This window comes from Mobula hypostoma, chromosome 18, assembly GCF_963921235.1.
Source record: "Mobula hypostoma chromosome 18, sMobHyp1.1, whole genome shotgun sequence".
In the NCBI taxonomy this organism is placed as follows: Eukaryota; Metazoa; Chordata; class Chondrichthyes; order Myliobatiformes; family Myliobatidae; genus Mobula; species Mobula hypostoma.
In genome coordinates this window covers 2,777,553-2,789,883 of record NC_086114.1, presented here as the reverse complement: position 1 = coordinate 2,789,883, position 12,331 = coordinate 2,777,553, and the positions used below count along the sequence as shown (strand labels likewise).

General features: G+C 43.2%; 2 protein-coding genes across 3 annotated transcripts in view; one reads left to right on the top strand and one right to left on the bottom strand.

The window, feature by feature from the left end:
* LOC134358284 (alveolar macrophage chemotactic factor 2-like) overlaps nt 1-4,353 on the bottom strand; it is a 41,405-nt gene extending 37,052 nt beyond the window's left edge. Inside the window, exon 1 of the mRNA XM_063070319.1 lies at nt 4,132-4,353. The gene's annotated coding sequence lies outside the window, so the exon portion shown is untranslated. The remainder of the gene's footprint in view (nt 1-4,131) is intronic.
* rassf4a (Ras association domain family member 4a) overlaps nt 1-12,331 on the top strand; it is a 327,866-nt gene that overhangs the window by 68,434 nt on the left and 247,101 nt on the right. The window lies entirely within an intron of this gene.

Sequence of the window (12,331 nt, the reverse complement as noted above, 5' to 3'; positions counted from 1 at the left end):
TTTTACTCAGAGAGTGGTGAGTGTGTGGAATGGGCTGTCGGCAACGGTGGTGGAGGAGGATACGATAGGGTCTTTTAAGAGACTTTTGGATAGGTACATGGAGCTTAGAAAAATAGAGGGCTATAGGTGAGCCTAGTAATTTTTAAGGTAGGGACATGTTCGGCACAACTTGGTGGGCCGAAGGGCCTGTATTGAGCTGTAGGTTTTCTATGTTTCTGCGGTGCCATCATCCCTGCCAGCATCCTCCTCCAATCCACCTGGGCAAGCTCCTCTCTCATGCCTCTGAAATTCCCTTTATTCCATTGTGACACTGATACATGTGACTTATGTTTTTCCCTCTCAAATTGCAGTATGAATTCAGTCATGTTATGATTACTGTCTCCTAAGGGTTCCTTTACATCTCCCTAATAAGATCTGGGTTATTACACAACACCTAATCTAGGATAACCTTTCCCCAACTAGGCTTAAGCACAAGCTGCTCTAAAAAGCCATCTCATAGGCATTCAATAAACTCCCTCTCTTGCAATCCAACACCAACCTGATTTTCCCAATCCCCTTTCATATTGAAGTCCCCCATTACAATTGAGTCATTACCCTTATTACCTGCCTTTTCCAGCTCCCTTTGCAACCTCAACCTCACATCTTGTCTACTATTTGGAAGCCAATATATGATCCCCATGATTTTTTTTTTTACCCTTATAGTTTCTTAACCGTACGCACAAAGATTCAACATTCTCTGACCCTATATCGCCTCTTTCTAAAGATGTAATTCTATCCCTTACCACCAGAACCACACCACCACCTGTGCCTTCCTGCCTGTCCTTTCAATACAAAGTATATCCTTAGATGTTAAGGTCCCAGCTATGGTCTTCTTTCAGCCACGACTCAGTGATGCCCACAATGTCATACCGACCAATCTCTAATTGTGCCATGAGTTCATCCATCTTATTCTGAATGCTACATGTATTTAAATACAGCACCTTCAGTCCTGCATTCCTCGCCCTTTTGAATTTTGCCCTTGTGGTACAATTTAACTCTTTGCTCTGTCCGCAATTGTACTCAATCATTGGCTTGTCCTTCCTTACATTCATGTTACACCCATCATCTACTGGTAAACCTGTTGGCTCACCCTCATCTCATTCATACTGGTTCCCATCCCCCTGCCATATTAGTTTAAACCACTCCCAACAACTCTAGTAAATCTGCTCGTAAGAATATTCGTCCCCCTTGGATTCGAGTGCAACCCGTCCCTTTTGTACAGGTCTCACCTGCCCCAGACGAGGTCCCAATGATCCAGAAAATTGAGTCCCTGCCCCTGCTCCAATTCTTCAGCCACATATTTATCAGCCACCTCATTCTATTCCCATCTTCACTGTCACGTGGCACAGGCTGTAGTTCTGAGATTACTCCCCTTGAGGTCCTACTTCTCAGCTTCCTTCCTAATACCCTCTATTCCTTTTTTAGGACCTCCTCCCTTTTTCTACGTATGTTGTTGATACCAATAAGTTCCACGACTTCTCGCTGCTCACCCTCCCTTTTCAGGATATTGTGGATGCATTCAGAATCTTCGCAGATCCTGGCACCTGGGAGGCAAACTACCTTCCGTGTTTCTTCTTCGTGTCCACAGAATCGCCTATCTGTCCTCCTGAATATAGAGCCCCTTATTACTGCTGCCATCCTCTTTAGTTCCCTCCCCTTCGGAGCCACAGGCCCAGTCTCAGTGCAGGAAGCATGGCTGTTGTTGCTTCCCCAGCAGTTCTCAAAATGGGGTACGTATTGTTGAGGGGTCGGCCACAGGGGTGCTCTCCACTACCTGACATGCTCCGTTCCCTCTCCTGGCAGTCCTCCATTTATCTGTCTCCTGTAGTCTTAGGATGACTGCCTCCCTGTGGCTCCTGTTTATCACTGGTTCATTTTCCCTAACAAGCCAAAGGTCATCGAGCTGCAGCTCCAGCTTCCTTCATTTCATTTTTAAATCTTTTTATTAATATAATCTTCTACAGCTATAAAATACAGAGATTCAACAAATTAGTATATATATAATTAATAAAGCTGAAAAAAAACATATATATGCTAATGAAAAAAAAATTTATAAAAGAGAAAGAAGGAAAAAAGAGAACCCCAGCTAACTAAAAAAAACCCCACTAACTATAAAACAAAAAAAGAGAAGACCATTAGGAACCAACTCCCAGAGCGATACATCTTACGATCATGTATGTATATAAGAAAAAGAAAAAAAAACAACCACCAAATCATGTTTAACTAACATCATGAAACTTTATATCTAAAGAAAACAGTTAAACACATGTCAGGATAAAGAAATTTTAAATGGTGGTGATAAACACAATAATAATAATTTGTATACGCTCCGGAATTCCATAATGGGAATAAAAAATAGAAATTAAAAAGAAGAGAAAAACCCACCCAACCCTCATAGCCCAGAAATAAGTCGATATTAATTGACGCAGGCCCCAAGAAATGCATAGAAGCAATTCTGAACTCCACCTGCCTAAGTAAAAGGTACAAATAAAAAAAAGTAATCTGTCTCCCTCTCCTGAGTATACGACTCATTGCAGTCGACATACAACCCATTACAATTAAATTAGAAAAAACAGTTAACAGAAATGGTCTTCAATTTGGAAAGTAACTTTCATAACATTAGATAAGAAAAAAAGCACTTCCAAAACAAATTCTTGAAATATTTGCACAGGAAAGAAAACATTGCCATCTTTAAATTTTTACATCTAACTATAAAATGTAAAAAAAAAACCCGAATAGTAGTTAAGAATTCTTAACAAAACCATACAAAGCAAAAAGAAACAATTAAATCATATATATAGCAAACAGAAAGAAATTCTAAATGGTTTAAAATTTCTACAATCTTCCAATAGATCCCATAAAATATCTTCTAAAGTTAAAACCGTCCAAACCAGTCTATCTCAAAGATAAAGGTACTTTTTAATACCAAGACTTTCCGTATTTCTCAATTCTTCCGATCTCATCATTCCTTATATCGCAAAACGATCAAATAATTGAAGTCTTTTAAACTTCAGGCTTCGGACTCATCGGAGAGAGAATTAATAAAACGCAGTGAATCGGCTGGATCTTCAAAGATAAGAACCCCAGAGTCTTTAGCGAAAAGCCTTCATTTAGCTGGATAGAGAAGGAAGGGTTGCCTCTGCTTTTGAAAGGCCACTCGCATTACAGTCACAGATCCAGAGTGTTGTCGAACAACTTTGCTTGGAAAATCTTGAAAGAAACGAATCTCAGAGCCTTGAAATTTGAACAGTCTTTATTTTCTTGCCAGTTTAATAATACAGTCTCTGTCTCGAATATGAAAGAAACGCACAATAACATGTCTGTCTTTACCTTCTTTTGGAACTCCAACTCTGTGACCTAGCTCGATATCGGGCAATTGTGAAAATGCCTCAGGAAATAGAGATTGAAACATTTTAGCGAAATAGTCCAGTATGTCAGCAGATGCTGATCTCTCTTTCAATCCAATAATTTGAATGTTATAACAATGAGAACGAGATTCCAAATCAACAATCCAAAGTTGTGCTTTTTTCAAACGAGAAGAAATGTCAGCCGCCTTACGGGTTACTTCTTTAAGATCCGAGCTCAAAGAATTAATTTTTCCCTCCAAAGGAAGAAGATTTTCTTTTAGTTGAGTTAAATCAGCGACAGTAGAGCTCATTTGACTCTCTAATCTATTAACCCAGGCTGGCTCTTCAGGAGCTTCGTCAGTTTTTTTAGATTTACCATTACCAGTATCGGGAATTTTTTTAGAGCTTCTTAAGGTAGCCATAGTTATAATTAACACTTTGAAAGGTCCAATTGAGTAAAATTAAAATTTCAAAATTTAAGTCGGGAAAGGAAGAAATTAAAGGCAGACAGAAAGACACTGTGTCTTACATCTCCACAGGCAGAAGGCGGAGTCCAGCTCCAGTTTCCTAACACGGTCTCTAAGGAGCTGCATCTCGATGCACCTGGTACAGGTATAGCCACCAGGGAGGCTGGTAGTCTCTCAGAAATCCCACATCTGACACCCAGAACAGAACAGTGGCCCTGTAGGCATACTCCCTATTCCCTCAAGAGTTAAATAAGAAAAAAAATAAGGAATGAACTTACCTACTTATCTCCTGTTGAGGCAAAGCCGTACCACTCTGATTCAGACCACTCCCATGATCACCGCTCCCGTAGATGGTACCCCTCTTTTATGGAGTCTGGGTTTTTTAAAGCTCTTCGCTGGGCCTGCGCTCGTACTGCACTGGATCTCTAAACTAATTAATTACATTGTACGCAATGAGTGTAAGAACGACCTGAGAAACAAGAAATAGGTAAAAAAATTTGTGTCAGAGAAGTATCAAGAAGAAACTGAAAGAATCTGATGAGAAAATTTGGATCTGATCAGAAGTCAAAGAAAAGTGCATGTTACTGCGCCTTGCGCAGCATTATTGATACATTGGTGTATGATGAGAATTTAGTGAATTCTCTCACAGACTTGGGTTGAGATCAGGGTTTACAGTGAAGTTCCATGAGATATGGGGGCGGGGGGAATGAAGATTTGCTTTATTTGTCAAAATGTACAGTGAAGTGTGTTGTTTGTGTCAAATCAAATCGGTGGGATCAGTGGGGATTGTGCTGGGCAGCCCACAAATGTCACCATGCTTCCGTTGCCAATGTTGCAGGCCCACAACTCACTGACCCTAACCTGTATGTCTTTGAAATGTGGGAGGAAACCCACACAGTCATGGGGAGTTACGGACATGGTGGGTATCGAATCTGAATTGCTGGTGAGGGCGACTAGCAACATTTAGGTCAGGTCACATAAAATAAGGTATTTCCTCATTCTTCAAACCATTAGTTATTTGAGGGACAATACTGGCAGCGAGGGGATGGGGGAGTGGTCACATGTTTCTGATTGACCCACTGAGGAGCACTCGGGAGGCAGGGAGAGTTAGATCCCGGAGGTTCAGAGAGAAGGTCACACTAGAGGCCCAGCCAGATAGCTGATGCCTGACATGTGGGACAGACAGCTAATGCAATGTCCTTCATGACTATTCCCCTCTCTAACAGATATGGTGCTTTGCATATCATTGAATGGAGTGCCCTGTCATGGAAAAACAGCAGCCAGATCAGAAGCATGAGCCTTCTTGGGCACAAGCTTCCCCACCATTGAGGGCATCTTCCAAAAGTGATACCTCAAATAGGCAACATCCATCATTAAGGGCTCCCATCACCCAGGACATGCCCTCTTCTTATTGCTACCACTGGGGAGGAGGTACAGAAGCCTGAAGGCGCACGCTCAGCGATTCAGGAAAAGCTTTTCCTTTGCCATCCTATTCTGAATGGATAATGAACACCCCCTCTCTCTTTTTGTACTACTTAATTTCTTTATATATATTTCTTACTGTAATTATAGTTTTTCTATGTATTGCACTGTAGTGCTGCCAAAAAATGACAAATTTCATGACGCATCAGTGAAATTCCACTTCTGATTCAAGCACAAGATTTTGCAGATGCTGCAATCTAAGGCAACACACACAAAATGCTGGAGGAACTCAGCAGGTCAGGCGGCATCTATGGAGAGGAATAAACAGTCGACATTTCAGGTGAAGACTCTTCGTCAGGATCTGTCACCAGTCCCACTGAAGGGTCTCAGTCTGAAATGTCAACTGTTTATTCTGAGTTCCTCCAGTTTTTAAGTGTGTACACCAGATCAGTAGCACCCTGATGGGCTGTCTTGAAAGGGGGAGGTTCATAGCTGCACTTGGAGAGGACGTCTTGAGAGACTCATCCAAAGACGGCCAATGGAAGTTAGAAAAATATTCAGGCAGATCATGGGATGATCACGTAGCCCAGCGGGGGATGGTGGGGTGGGAAGGGTTGAAGTATAAACCAGCAGTAATGATAGGGTCTCCTCAGTCAGGCTGTGAGTGAGACTGTAGCAAGATGTGTTATCTTTTCCATCCCTTGAGCTGGAGTCAAGGGTGTTTCTGTGTCAGGACTAGGCATTCTAAACAGGTGGGTGGGGAGGGGTTGGTGGTGAGAGAATGGGTTGTTATGCTGAGAATCCAGAGATTCCAGTGACATAGACAGCAAGAGAGATAAGGTTTTGCGAAGGTTATGTGGAGGGATAGGTCAAAAGTTGCAACAATTACTACTTATAGTAGTTGTGTGGTCACTCATGATGCTCTCCTGAGGGGTTGACTATGGATTCCCTTAATGGAGAATGCCTGTGCGTGACTTTGTTTAACTTGTGAAGGCTGGTGCACGGGGAGATATCAGATTGGGGTCAGGGTCTAGTGCCATGGAATGCAAGGATACTGGGAACCCTTCACTGCTGCAGCCTTCCCCCACCTTCACCGCCGTTGTGTCGTCATCTGAGGTCTTGGTTGGATCACACTCAGTCTGAAATCTCCCCCCTTGACTTCTTCGCCATAGGTGACCCTACCAGATGGCTCAACTCCAGATGGCACTGCTCTTGAAATCTCAGGAACGAGGAAGATCGTACAGCTGAATGTGCGGTTAAAGAGCTGGTGCAGCTCCCCACCCCTACCTGGCATTACCTTCGGGCTATTTTACACCCCCTCCTCAGTCACCTCAAAATCCTTTCTCACCACTCTCCTCCTCTCTGTACTGCTCGTCTCGCCTCTCAAAGATGTGTTCTGGTGTCCCGAGAACTGCAGCTGTGAAGTGGTCAATTTCACAACTGTAGCTGTACAGGTGGGTTGGGGAGGCTGAGATTGAGTAGGTTTATCCCTTGTGTTGATTCACTCACTTTCTGCCACTAATCTAACCTGGCAGCTCTGTCTTACAGGATGTGACCAGCTCAGTCACTGGTGCTCCTTTCAACCTCTCCTGGGGTCGGACACTGAAGTCCCCACCCAGAGTGCCTTCCGTGTCGTTCAGTGATTACCCTGAGTGTTACTCACTGTGGAGGAAACAAATTCATCAAATGAGGGAGGTCGGAAGGTGGGGTCCAACTGATTCCCTTCCCCATGGTGCCCTGAAGCCAAAAGATCAGAGTCAGATTTATTTATCGAAACAACGTACAGTGAAGTGTGTCATTTGCGCTACAACCAACACTTCTAAGGAGGAACTGGGGACAGCTTGCAAGGATCGTCACGTATTCCAGTGCCAACGTAGCAAGTCCACCACACTTGGCAAAACAACCCAGAACACTACAAAACAGAGCCTACCAAGAGACAAAACAACAGCAACAAAACAAGCCCCAGTTCTTCCTCCCACCCACCCACAGACACAGTCCTCTAACCCCTCTTCCTAGAGATGCTGCGTTCACCAGCAACTTTGATGTGTGTTCCTCTAACCCCAGGACAGTTTGTCTTCTTTGGCCTCTAGCCTCCGGTGGACATGAATTCACAGCCGTGGAGTTTCATAGTCACATGTCTGAGAAACACTCCTTTCTGCCTATCTGACTACCTGTCTATACTGATCCCACTAACCATCAGGGTCCATAACTTTCTACGCTTTGGAAGCTCATGCAGACTTGGGTGAATGTTGTCTTTCTCCGTGGGCGGTTCACTCCACTGTTCCTGCTGATCTAGGCAGTCCCATTATTCACCACTGTTCCTGTTCCTGTTGAACTAGACAACCCCATGAGTTGTGATGGAGGAGTCTGGGCAATTACGCTTGGAAAGTTCATGCAGATTTGGGTCCATGTTGGGTCTCTATGGGCTGTTCACTCCACTGTTCCTGCTGATCTAGGCAGTCCCATGAGTTGTGATGAAGGAACCGGGCTCATTGCTATGAAGTCTGATTCATTGTGCACAGCTACGAAAGCAGATGCTTGCTGGGAACAGCTCCCCTGATTTCAGTTATCGTCTCTAGCTGTTAGTGAGGAGGACATTATGAGTCTATCTGGCTGGAAGGGGCTTGATGAAGGGTCTCAGACTGGAGCGCCAACTCTTTATTCCCCTCCATAGATGCTGCCTGACCTGCTGAGTTCCCTGTGTGTGTGTGTGTGTGTGTGTGTGGCTCTGGGTTGGAAAGAACTTTGCTGTTTCAAAGTTCAAAGTAAATTTATCATCAGATTATAGTACATGTCTGTCACAATCTACAACCCCAAGATTTGTTTTCTTACAAGCATTCACAGTAGAACAAAGGAATACACAGGCTGACAGACACCAGTATGCAAATGTATGAATTCAGCACCCAGTTTGAAGCCAGGCAATTAGTCCATTTTTATTTCTTCTCTGTTTCAAATACAGCAATAATGGTATAAATTTAACTGCCTGGTCATTCGTGGGAACATTTTAAAACACAACTACATTTGTTGGTCTGTTGTCAACTATCAAGCCAAACCACAAATTTCCTCCCTGTAATGCTCAAACTTTCATTATCGAAGCATGTATACATTACATAGCCTTGAGATTTGTCTCCAAACAGGCAGCCACAGTACAAAGAAATCCAAAAGAACCCATATTAAAAAAAAGACCGCCAAACACCCCAGTGTGCAGAGAGAGGGAAAAAAACACATCATGCAAATAATAACCAGAAGCAAATGGAGTTCTGAACTAAAGTCCGCCAGAAGTGGAGCAGTGAACAGAACTGGCCCGTCCCTCACCTCGGGCCCCGACACCCTGACTGGCCCAGGGCCTAAATCGGCATTCGAAAACATTGAGTTCAATTGCCTCGATACACTCTGGGGCTTGGACTGCACTGCCTCGATTTGGCCTGTACCCAACCTTTCTGAGTCTGCCCTGCGCTTACATCTCCATCCAAGGACATTAGCGAGCAAGGAAGGTTTTTAAAACAGTTGTCCAAGTCAAGATGGTCATCCCACCCTTCCCAAATTCCAAATTTTAATCCAAATTTAAATTCCACAGCTGTTGTGGTGAGATTTGAATTTGGCTCTCACTGGATTGTTCATCCACGCCTCTGAGTTAATAAACTCCCAAACCATCACTTGAGTGATATTTGGCGAGAGGAATGTGTGGCAAAATAAAGAAAGTAACCGGGAAAAAATCTTACGCATGTTCTGCCCTAAGTATTTTTTTTCCCTGAGTCATTAATTTGAACATTTTTTTGAGCAATCATCAGCTGATGAATCAGTAACATTATTTATCTTCATTATTTAACTTTCTCTGTGGGGGAGAAGTGAAGTGAAATGGGTTGTGATTTATCAGTCATAACAGAACAAGAACTCAGAATCAGATTTAATCTCTCTGGCATATGTCATCATATTTGTTCTTTATTATAGCAGTACATGGCAATATATAATAAAGACTAAAAATTACAATAAGACATAAATTAAATTAAATAAATGGTGCAAAAAGAGAGCAAAAAAAAGTACTGAGTTAGTGCTCCTGGGTTCACTGTCAATTCAGAAACGTGATAACATAAGGGAAGAAGCTGTTCCTGAAACCTTGTGTGTGTGTCTTTAGACTCCTGATGGTAGCAAAGAGAAGAGGGCATGTCCTGAGTGATGGGGGGGGGTCCTTCATGACAGATGCCTCTTTTCTGAAGATGCCCTGAGTGCTGGGGAGCCAGTGCCCATGATGGAGCTGGCTGAGTTTACAACTTGCTGCAGTTTTTCCGGATCCTGTGTAGTGGCCCCTCCCTACCAGATGGTGATGCAGCCCGTTAGAACGCTCTCGACGGTACGTCTGTAGAAATTTGTGAGAATCTTTGGTGGCAAACTGTCCATGAAATTAATTAAGAAGGAAGAATTATTATATTCATAAATCCAAATATTGAGTATAGGAATTGGGATGTTATGTTAAAGTTGTAAAAGATATTGGTGAGGCCTAATTTTAAGTATTGTGTGCAATTCTAATCAAAATTCAAAGTAATTTATTATCAAAGTACATGTATGTCACCATATACAACACCGATATTCATTTTGTGGGCATACTCAATAATCCAACAACCATAATAGAATCAATAATATACCGCACCAGCAGGACAGACAACCAGTGTGCAAAAGACAACAACCCCTGGGCAAATAAGCAAAAAGGAAAAAATAAATAATAATAGTAAATAAGCAATAAATATTGAGAACATGAGATGAAGGGTCCTTGAAAGTGAATCCATATGTTGTGGGAACAGTTCAGTGATGGGACAGGTGAAGATATCCCCTTTGGTTGAGGGAAAATAACTGTTCCGGAACCTGATGGTGTGAGGCCTGAGACCCCAGTACCACCTTTCTGATGGCAGCAGCAAGAAGAGAGCATGGCTTGGGTGGTGGGGAGGGCTTTACCTGAGACGGACTGGGCTGCAGCCACTACTTTTTGTAGGATTTTCCATTCAAAGGAATTTGCGTTTCCATGCCAGGCCGTGATGCAGCCAGTCAATATACTCTCCACCACACATCTATAGGAGTTTGTCAGAGTCTTAGATGTCATGCTGAATCTTTGCTAACTTCTAAGGAAGTAGAGGCATTGATCTTCTTTCTTTGTAATTACACTTTCCTACAGGAAAGATATCAATAAGATTGCAAGAGTACAGAGAAAATTTACAAGGATGTTGCCAGGGCTTGTGGGCCTGAGTTGTAGGGAAAGGTTGTACTTTATTCCCTAGGGTAAACAAGAATGAGAGGAGATTTGATGTGTTCAAAATTAAAAGGGGTTTACAGGTAATCAAGCTTTTTCCATTAAAGTTGGCTGAGTCTAGAGTTAGAAGTCACAGTTATGGGTGAAAGGTGAACTATTTAAGGGAACCTGAGGGGGCAATTTCTTCACTTAGAGGATGGTGCAAGTGTGGACTGAGCTGCCTGTGGAAGTGGTGGATCTGGGTTTGATTTCAACACTTAAGAGAGATTTGGATAAGTACATGGAGGTGAGGGGTATGGAGGGGTATGGTCCTGGTGTGAGTCAATGGGACTAGGCAGAATAATATTTCAGCACAGACTAGATGGGCCAAAAGAGCCTTTTTTCTGTGCTGTGGTGTTCTATGACTCTTAAATGCAAAGTCAGAATGAAACTACAGAGGGAAGGGAGAGGATTTAACGAGTCTGGACATGAAAGTTGCGCAGTTAAACAACAGTCGAAGAGAAAGCAGAGGTTCATAGATTGCTTGCCACAGGAGGTTGTTGAAACATCAAGGTTTCTGCCAACAGCCCCACCTGGGAGGAATGAGTAACGGGAAGTAGATAGTCAGCAACACTCAAGCACCTGCAGGGATTGGAGTCAAAGAGTCAGTGCCCTACGTTCTTAATCCTCTAATTGTTTTCAAATGTTACATTATAAATCCAAACTCACCACATCATCGGAGTTGGGATTCAGCTTTTACAGCTCCTGGTCTAATGCTGCTACTGTTTATCCAAAGCACCCCCCCCCCCCATAGGGGGTCATCTTCTAGTCACAGAAACACAGCCATATTATCTGGTGCGTACAAGCTCTCTTTCACTGACAGTTTTGGACCCTCGTGTAAGAAGGGATGTGCTGCCATTAGAGAGGGTCCAGAGGGGCTTCACCAGATGATATAGGAGCAGAATTAGGCCACTTGGCCCATCGAGTCTGCTCCACCATTCAATTATGGCTGACCCTTTTTTCCCCCGCTCAACCTTGTACCCTGACCTTCTCTCCGTAACCTTTGATGCCATGTCCAATCAAGAACATGTCTATTTCCAATTAAATACACCCCAAAACTAGGCCTCCACAGCTGCCTGTGGTAACAAATCCCATAAATTGATCACCCACTAGCTAAGAACTTTCTCCACATTTTTGTTTTAAATGGATGCCCGTCTATCCTGAGGCTATGCCCTTGTGTCTTAGACTTCCCCACCATGGAAACCATCCTTTCCACATCTACTCTGTCTAGGCCTTTTAACATTTGAAAGGTTTCAATGAGATCCCCCTTCATCCTTTTGAATTTCAGTGAGTACAGACACAGAGCCTTCAAATCTTCCTTGTATGATAACCCTTTCATTCCTGGAATCATCCTTGTGAACCTCCTCTGAACCCTCTCCAATACCAGCACATCTTTTCTAAGATGTGGGGCCAAAAACTGTTCACAATACTCAAGGTGAGGCCTCACCAGTACCTTATAAAGCCTTAGCATCACATCCCTGCTCTTGTATTCATCCCCAGAATAAAATGGTTAACATACAATATCGTACTAGGTATGTGTGTGTATATACATAGACTTTTGTGCAGTACTACATTTGTCAATGTGGAGCGGAGAGCAAGTTTGTAAACCTGACAGGTCCAAGGACTTGGGGACTGGTGAGGGTGGAGTGCTGCAGGAGGAACAGTTGGCAGAGAAAGAGTGCTAGGGACAGGGGGCAGCTGCAGACACACCCAGCCCTGAGACACCAGGCAAGGTCATTTGATTCCAAACAATTGGTTTATCGCTCATTACAGAA